Source organism: Pinus tabuliformis, chromosome 1_2 (genome assembly GCF_031772625.1).
Source record: "Pinus tabuliformis cultivar Carrire ecotype Pingquan chromosome 1_2, CPIR1, whole genome shotgun sequence".
NCBI classification, from domain to species: domain Eukaryota; kingdom Viridiplantae; phylum Streptophyta; class Pinopsida; order Pinales; family Pinaceae; genus Pinus; species Pinus tabuliformis.
In genome coordinates this window covers 717,612,134-717,622,305 of record NC_142298.1, presented here as the reverse complement: position 1 = coordinate 717,622,305, position 10,172 = coordinate 717,612,134, and the positions used below count along the sequence as shown (strand labels likewise).

The 10,172-nt window shown below is 36.1% G+C and overlaps 1 pseudogene; it reads left to right on the top strand.

Annotated features, from left to right (window-relative positions):
• The first annotated feature begins 1,782 nt into the window (after nucleotides 1-1,782).
• LOC149207756 (protease Do-like 7 pseudogene) overlaps nucleotides 1,783-10,172 on the top strand; it is a 68,536-nt pseudogene continuing 60,146 nt past the window's right edge.

Genomic DNA, 10,172 nt, shown 5'->3' with positions numbered 1-10,172 from the left:
GATAATCTTATGTAAATTTTCATTCTTTGATTAATAAATTGCCTGTAGTACCCACGTTGGGACAGGTCGTGGACTGTTTCCCTCCCTGTACTTTGAGGGTTTTAACCACGTCAAAAATACTGGTGTATTGATTTGAGATCTGGTTGTGAGCGGTGTCCTTTTGGTATTCTTTCTGTGGAACTTACCCTGTAAATTCCTACAATACCTTCATTTCTATAGCAATGGTTTGCTTGATAGTGAAATTTCTAGTTATATTTATGCTTCCAAAAAACAAGTTGAGCATGATTTCAACATCTATCCAATCTATATTCCGAAATGATTCATCAAACTTGTATATTACAACCTTGCAACCCTTTGCATCATATAAATCCAGAAATATGGTCTGTTCATCAAAAGCTACCAAATCAAAACCCTTTTTAAATGAGTGAAGAAGATTTCTCCCATGTAGAAATTGTCCAATTTTGGGGGACATGTACAAGTCCAGCCTATTATGTTCTTTGTCGTGAAGAAAAACAAGCAACTCACCAGATTTCAGATATGCAACCTTTTTCAGATTTTCTATCTCAGGATCACAATAAACAAATTGAAAAGGGTTTGACCAAGAGGGTATAATGCAATGCATTGGATTTAAATTTAACTCGTCTATGTCCTTTTTGTTTGGTGGCAACTCTACAATCATCCATTGTATATTGGGCTTCTCTTCTTCCTCGCTGGAGATTTCTAACGTATAATTTTCTCTTGAAATAGAGCAGCTTGTAATATACATACGTTTTCCATTGTCTCTTCTTTGGGATAGTTTTTTCTTTGTTTCAGTCAGAAAGTTTTCCTCTTTAGTTTTCAATTGCTGCTCCTGAAGTGTCTCCTTTGCTTTTTTTTGGGATTCAAGTTTGCTCATAAGCAGGGGCTGGATATCCTTCCTAATCATTGATAGGATGTTTCCTCTGAATTCTTCGTTTGCATTTTTGTATGTAGATGAACAAAGATTTTTCCATTTTTCATTGGCAAAAACAGCACCTACCAAATTCTCATCAAGTTTAAAACCATTCCACTTTCTTTTCCACTGCACACAAGACTCTTGCAACTCCGGTGACCAGTCCGCTTTCCCATTTTCTATTTCAGCCAAAATATTATCAAGGCTACCTGAAGTCAGAAACTGTTCCATGTTACTGAAATTCTTTACTTGGTCTAACTTGGCGTTGCTAGTGAGGAAGGCCAAGAGAAGCCGTTTCTCAATTGTGAAATCTCTCTACCATTGTTGCTTTTGTAGTCTGTTTATAATATTTGATCAAAGCTCTTCATCTACTCCGAAATTCCATAGATAACAAGGAAGCTCAAGAAAACAATGTTCTGTGCGAGGAGTAATCTTTTAGGAACAAAATATTTTATCCATTCATTGATTTCACCCTCTAAAACTTCGAGAATCCCTTTTAACGTTCTTTCAATTTCAACTTCCAAAATAAGTTGCTCACCTAGCACTATAGGGTGTTTCTCTGTAGCTCCAGATTTTCTAAATCTCGCTTTTTCTATCTTGCGGCCACCTTTATATTCCAACATAATCTCTTCTTCCAACAAAATTGGGTCTCAAAAAATTCAATATATTCTAATGATGAATGTTGATTCCCTTGATTCCACCCTATTTGCTGAATGAAACTTAATCTCTGAGCCATAAAAAATCTCTTTCTGCCTACCCAACTAGTAATTTTGTTGACTATTATTTTTGGATAAAAATAGGTACCAAGAGATAAAAGTTTCATCCCTGAACCCAATGTAACATAGGAGACAATGCAAAAAGTAGAGCAAAGAGTAGTTAAGCAAACTGCAGCATTGAAGAAATTTGTAGCCTTGGAAGTTGGAACCTTAAAAGAAAAGGAAATAGGAGAGGACATGATGATGTTATTGCAGTATCAAGGTTTGGTGATGTTGCTTGGGGAAGTGAGGATAGGTGTAGAGGAGGCACAAATAAGTGCAAAGGTATTGGAGAAGGAAAAAGTATTGAGTAAATTTGGATGTGAATCTATGTTTCTCTATGATATTGCTAATGGTAGTTGAGTTGGAGATCTATCTACCTTGTTCCATGAGGCATGTTTCAACGAACAAGAGCTCTATTATGAGCCCAAAGAAGACAAAGAGAAGTAGAGTGCAAGACAAAGAGTTTTTCAAGGTGTAAAGGAACAGTAACAAGAAAAATTAGCACAAGTTATTGTTGTGTACATGCTAGGATAACATGAGCATAGAGGGAGCAACAAGGAGGTTTGGTGACGGCATGCAATTTTGGCACAAGGTCATGCTTTTAAAATTTAACTAGGTAATATGATATAGGATCATCTCCTGAAAAGGAATAGCTATATGTAAATCATGAAAAGCAAAAGCTTAAAAATAATCCTTAAAAGAAAAATCTATGTGCAACATTTCTGAGGGATAAGCATGCGAAGGGATCACAACCGCAACCTATAAAATCTTAAAAGGTGTATTAAATATAACAATTATATATAAAACTAGAGTATAAATCAATTATTGTTTTTTTTATTATTTAATGGGTATAAAACTAGTGTATAAATCCCCTAACTATATGGATGCTACTCATATTTTCTCTAGCTACTTTAGCTAGAAACCAATTTAAGTGGAGTCCTTTATGCTCTCGGAGTTTGCATATAATTTCTTAATATTTCTTGATCTTGCAGGTGGAGGAGAAAGGAAAGTTATCTACTAATGAGTTTCAATGCCATTAAATTGATAAGAATCTATGCATTACATGCCATTAAGGAATCTAACATTGATTCACATGCAATAACTACTACTTATGCCAACTTTCCTACATGTGGGATGCCATTCTTCAAAGTTAACTCTTTCATTCCATGAAACACACATGAAATTACATTTATGAAAAAAATGGGCAAACGACATAGATATTTACTTGCATGTAATAACTAAATTAGTTCCACATGCAATCAGGATATCTTCACATCCAAGACAAAATATTTCACGCCCTGTGGAATTTACTTATGAACATGTTGACCATTCTCCTTAAACTTACCTTTTAAAGCATATTGATTAAATATATAGATAGATAGATAATCTTCTAAATATAAATTTTACAGAAAACCCCAAATACCGAGGGTAGGTAGCTCAACACATTTTTGGTGCCTAACATCGCAGGGACGTTGAGTAAGACCTACTTAGGTAAGGAAGCCAGTCTAAAATCTTTACCTTGAGACCTCTTGCATGTTATTTGCAACTTTGTAACTTTGAACCAATTGATGTACCCCACTAACCTATCATCTTACTAATATGTAATGATTTCCTATATTTTATTCTATAATCAAAGGAGTTATCCTTTTATAATGACACTTGTTAGAGAGGACACTCAAGTTACTAACAACATTTAGAAACACCCATAATTTACTCTAATATGTAATTATGCATTTTTCATATATTTTCATCCTAGCCTATCAATTTTGAAATCTTTGTAGATCATGTTAAGAGTTTCAATGGTATACAAGGGCCTTTCTATGTGGGTACAAGGTCGACTCTATGATTATGGCCTTGTTCTTAGTGAGAAATATCTTGAACCAACATGTTTTATGATATGTTGTTGGGGATTCAAAAGAAGAATAGAAAGGAAAACAAAAGGTATCATCGCGATAAACAAGAGAAATTGATTCCTACCTCACCGCCTCACTTGAAGAGAATAGATCCCACCCTTTGATCTCTATTTCTTTGATTTCTTATAACTAGTGGTAGTAATACATGTTTCTTTTGGTAGTTAATGTTGGGTTTGTATCTATTTAATTAAGGAGTGGTTTAGAAAATAAAAAGTAAAATACAAGGTCTCTTTTAGGAGCACTTAGCAGGTCTAGGAAATGGGGCATGCCTGTAAAAGGGAAAGCTTAATTATAAAGTGGATCACTTTTAACTAGCTAATATTCTACGCTGGGCCATATTACTTGTAACACTCTAAGGATATGGAGAAATTGATTTTCTAAGATAAGGATCCTTAGAGACAATTAGCTTATAAGATAAGAATAATGGCTAGTATTAACTCATAAGAATCTAATTCTAACGTCTTTATACTTATCATTCTTCCTCTAAGACTATTTTGTATCTACAAGTCCTTTATTTATCACACGGAGATAATAATGATATATCTAATACTTATACTTGACATGAAATAAGAATGAACACGTTCCTTAACTTTCCTCAACCTCACGAGGTTTAGTTGAGCCCTTATGTTCCTCTGCTTTTTGTTTATAAGACACATGGGAGGAGCAAGCTATCTATGAATGTCAACTACAGCTCATGACTTCAATTCATTTGAATGTCTCCATCACACCTTGGCAAGCTATTTATGAACTTTAACTAAGGCTCATGACTTTAATACACTTGAATATCTCCATTGAACCCTTGCATTATGCCCTCGTCATTCATTATACCATGACCACTTCTAACAAGATTGGTTGTGAATCCTTCAATCAAGGTGAATTTATTTTTGAAGTGAAAGGATTAAAGCTATGAGATTTGAATGATTACGATTGAGTTGAGAGGTGAAATGAAGATAGTAAGAAAAGATAAGGATGAGGCCAAATATTCAACATGTGAATGTTTTTGTGTGTCCTTGGGTGCTCTAATTCATATATGCATCACACTTGCACACCCTGCATACACAAGCATATACCTAATGAGAAGCAAATATAATTCAAAGGTTAAGGTGTTAAATAATCAAAAGAATGGTAAGACAAAAACACTCAGTAAATGAAAGGAAACCTCAATACCAATGCCAAACACTTCCCATGAAACCTCAATATCAATGCCTTTAGCTATGCAAGGAAGATACCTCTGGAAAATACAAGGAAAATACATGAAATTGCAAGGAAAATGCCTCTGGAAAATCAACCGTTTGTTGTGTTCCTTGAAACTTCTAGCTCAGCTTGTAGTGCCTTTGAAAAATCAAAATGAAATCCCCAACATATAAAAACTAAAACAATTTTGTACCAAAATGATTTTCGGCCTCTGCACAAAAAAAAAATTCAATGCTTTTAGTCGGCTTGTTTCCATTTTCAGTTGGCCTGTTTCCATTTTCATCTGGCCTAACCCACTATTTCCTGTTGTTTCCCGCTCAACCGACGCCCCTCTCTCCCACTTTTCCTATGAATTAGGGTCTCTTAATATCTATCTCTCGCCACCCACCAATAAAGGATTATGTGCTCTGCCTATTAAATTTACCATAAAATCTAATGCTAAGAGATTTTCGACTACGTGGTTTCTCACTAAGAGTTAACTCCCCGTAAGATGCAACATGAGAGAGGGAACCACATCATGGCTGAAGAGTCCTTTCTTATCCTCGTAAGGGGTATAACTATTGGGCCTGATGCCCTAAATGCTCGCCAGAGAAACCCTTGTCTCATGTCTTTGAAACCCTAAGCGGCAATGAATCTGTATCAAACCCCTAGATGGGTATGTTGAATAGGTGTAAAGAGGCTCTCCACCGTAATTTTTACCCTTCTTCCCTTCCCTCTCTGCTCCTCATCATTGCTATTACTATTGGTGTTGTTTTAATCGTTCCCATATGGGAAGAAAGTAGCAAGGAATTACATCATTTGGGTTATGCCATGATCAAAAACAGGAGTTGTAGAACGACACCCAGGAGGACTTGGTCCAACTTGCTAGGTTGGGATTGCAATTCCCCTTTCTCCTTCCCATTCCCTCCCCATGTGTATATGAGTGGCACCAAAAATTGTTGTTGGCCTCTCCATTTTCTCGACAAACCCTCCATTGGTGCAAACGAGGCCCTCCTTTTGCACATACATTCTGATACTCCTGTAACATTGACATTGGAATCCTTGTTGGGTGTAGTTGTGGGCATAACTATTCTCCCTATTTCCTAAATTCATGTGTAGGACATTCGAAAGATTTTACTCGGAATTTATGCTATCAAAGTGGAAGGCTCCACACATAAATTTCCCAGGATTAGGATCCTTTGATAACTTCAAATCCCTCATCACATTTATCATATTTCTATTGGGAAACCTCTCCATGGTTCCAAAAACCATTGTGATAATTGGCAGTGAAGACTAGCATGGTGGGCGACAGATATACAGAGTACTCTGATCTGCTCTGCAATGGATGTGTGAAGAAAATATAATGTGATCCTCAATTTAACAAACCAGGAAAACTTACCACATTAGTTGTGGGTTTGGGGATAGGAAATGGATTTTCAATCTTGCCATTTTTATTTCATTCTTAAGAAGAAACAAAGCACAAATACAATGTAGGTGAAAAGTTGGGTTGGGGATAGGAAGGGATTTTGAATTCCGGCATATTTATTTCATTCTCTAGAATTAACGATGCACAAATATAATGTAGGTGAAAAAAGCATAATGTAAATAACCAAGAAAATAATGAAATTTTGTTTAGATTATGATAAAATTTGGCAGAAATTTTGAAAATTTGGATTACAGTTGTCAAATTTTAAGATTTTTGGTTGCTAAAAAAAAAACATTATTCAAACACCAACATTCTAATTTAAAAAGAAAAAACTTATGAGATTCTCGCAAGAACTTTGTCCTTCTCTTTTGGATGACATCTTTATCTCTATCCCACCCAATTCCCCCCTTCCTCTTCCCCTTTCTCTTAGAGCATGTGATCCAATAACATCTTCGAGCCCATGACACCTTGCTCTTAGAGCATGTGATCCAATAGCATCTTCCTACTCATTACCCAATAACATCTTCCACTACAAATGGACCCAGTGCACCTTGATACTTCGAATCTCAAGTCTGATTGTATTTGTTCCCATGTGATATGCTTGTTAAGAAGCACAACCATTGCTTGGCTTTCTACCTCAACACATCACTGTTGGACATGAACGAGCTTCATAGGGCTAGAGCATCTAGGTGCTTCTCCTTGCATATGTTTAAAAACTCTCCCACCCAATACCTCCCTTACTCCTCCCCTTGCTCTTAGAGCATGTGATCCAATAGCATCTTCCTTCTCTTGACTCTAGCAAAATGATACCCATTCAAATTCTTTATGTAGTCCACTACAAATGGAACCAATGCACCTTGATACCTTGAATCTCAAGTTTGATTTTATTTGTTCCTGCATAGTATGCTTGTTAAGAAGCACAACCATTGCTTGGCTTTCCACCTCAACACATCACTATTGGACATGAATGAGCTTCATAGGGCCAGTGAATATAGGTGTTTCTCCTTGCATATGTTTAACAACCCTCTACTCATTGTTCATGCTCATGAGGTACATTATTAGGGATCAATATCACAGAAGGGTTTTCTATAAACTCTCTTTTAGGCTTAAATATCTATTAAATTCTGTAAAAGTTGGGTTCATAGTGTAAGCCCTAAAAGTTGTTTGGGTCTTATTTTTTTCTCGGCATAAAATGGGACTTAAAATAACATTTAGTTTTTAATACATATCAAATCAACTAAAATATATTTATATTTAAAAGTGAGAAATAAAATAAAGCAATCCACTCTCATATTCGTATGGTACATCTTTTTCAATCTTTATGATGATTTATTAAAGCATACTTTCGCAAAGCTAACTTTTCATTTATAATATAATTACATTTTTTTAAGAATTTAAATAATATTTAACTTTTAATATATTATCTTATGATAATATATTTTCGATGATATTTTCAATGATAGTATATGATGAAATTGGATTAACCTTAAGGTATTTTTGTAGAAATAAATATTGATTTTGTAAAATTTGTATAAATTTTACTTTCAAATATTAATGGTGTTTTTTTTTAACTATGTAAGTCAATAGGTAGTTTATAAATTGAAGTATTTAAAACAAATGCACATTTTTTAAATAATTTGTGTAAAATCTTTTTAACATAAAGGATGTGTTTTTAGTATTTTTTAACAAAAAAAATCATGATATTATTTTTTATTATATTTATTTTTGATATTTTCGAGTTTGTTTGAAAATTTTTAAAGAGTTGTATAATGCTTGTGGATGATTGTTATTTCTCATATTTTTACATATTTGTTTTCTCTTATTCCATTATTCCTACCGTGCTAGATCAATAATTTGTTGGAGTAATTTGGACCAAGTGGTGGGCCCCAGTATTGTAGCAATAATGCTACAAATCCTGGAGCTCCCTTCTTTAGTTTTATCAACCCGGTAGTTCGTAACAAACTTGGAAGCGGCGATGCTATATGCACAAGTACTAGCTCTTGCCGCAGCTGTCACTTGGTCAGCTGGCACAAGTCCACTAGGGGCTCAAGCCAACTTCTATGAGCTCTTAGAAGAAGCTTTATACTTGATGGATGGAAGCTAACTCAAAGGAAGCTGATCTACTTGCAGAAAGAAACTGGAAGTCAAATAGTACCATAACCCTAGCAAACCCTAATTCTACCAGCTAGTCCTACTGATGCAAAGGAAAGGAGGCAAACTATTGAAGAAGATGCCATTACTTCTATGAAGGTAAAATACATGTATCTAGACTATATCTATTTGAAGAAAACATCTTTTTTTATTTTTGACTGAGTTATTAGAATTATCATGCATGTGCTTTTAATTGGCTTTTCACTGTGCAGGGGTGGATCAAGGAGGAGAAATGCTTGGGAAAGGTTGGGATGGTACAGAGAGGTCCTAAGAAGCCCCTAACACTCTTCCAGAGGGTTTCACCAAGTTTGGTTGCGAAAAGACCTTGTTTGTGAGCTTCTACAGGAAGTCTGCAAGGGTTCTACAGGATGTTTCAGGAATTTCTATAGGATGTTCAGAAATTTCTACAGGATTTTTTATAATTGGATTTTGGAGGATGGGTGAGTGAAAGAGGATGCATGAATGGATAGGGAGGTAGGCTAGGGGTTTGAGGTGACCCAATGACTAGTGGATGAAGTGATGAGAGGGTGTGGAGAGCTAACTTGTCTTAAGGAAGACCAAGGCAATGGAAGAGCAGGAAGGTAGGGTTACGTGGACAGAAGAGGAGTGGTGAGACGAGGAAGCTGATTAGGAGATGGAGCAACTGGCCTGGAAAAAGCTTAGGTGGATGAGAGAAAGATGGATAATTCCTGCACGGTGTGTACTTAACTGAGTCAACCAAGTCTTGCATACAACCGAAATCTTAGCTAATTTATCAGAACTGTCAATGAAACGCATGAACAACAACTTTATTCCCAAAGAAAACCATGTACAACACTTAATCAAAGGAACATCTAAAAAGGTCTATACGCATGACTAATTTCCACAAGTGAAAAAACGTTACACTAATGATTGCATGGCCAAGCAACCTAGTGTTTTTGTTGAGCAGCACTGGCTCCACAATTTCAGCCCCTGATCCAATAAGGGAGAGGTGAAAGTGAGAGTGCAGGAAACCCTTTTATGGAGATTTTATCAATCTTTGTCTTATCAATCTATTCTATACATCCAAAGTAATTCTATTCATCATCAGTATCCTACTTAACCAACACAACTAAATCCTAGCTCAACAAACTTCGTTCAGATGCATCAAAGGAAAATCACAGTGCTGAAAGGAAAGATAACAATACAAATAAGGAAGCCCTAGGCTCTCAGGTTGGGCCCAACCCCGAGAGCTATGGCTCCTATAAAAATATAAAAGCTGATATCAAATCCGACTGCTTCCCATTATCAAAAAATAATCATAAGTCAAGAGTTATGCCAATAATGGCTACAAAAGAATGAAACAAAGCTAGCAGCACATAGTGCAGAATGTGAAAAAGTTTTTCAAAAGTCCTTTTCGGAGGCTGGAGCCTTATCATTTATACACTACGAGGCCCTGGCTGGCCTCCTAAGTTTATGGGACTTGGCTGCCCAAACTGTGAGTGAACAGCTCCTTCCAAGAAATCAGCTTGGCTACCTTCTAGATCCGGTTTTGGTGGCCTTTGGAGGTCGGAGTTGGGGGTGAAGATCCCGAGGGAGGTTATTTAATGCCATAGAAAAACCCCCTACGAATCCTCAACCCAAGCTTGGCTGTCTCCTAGCCCATGTTTGCTCGGTTTTGCTTCCACATGTGTCAAAAATCCGGAAATGAGCACGTGTTAACCACCTAGGAATAATGACTACCCTTATTCGTACAAATGACATAAACATACTAGAAAATAATGCATAAGTTATGAAAAATGAAGGGGTGAACAAGGGTAGTTAGGCCAAATGATCCCAAAATGTTACCAAATTTGGGGCTC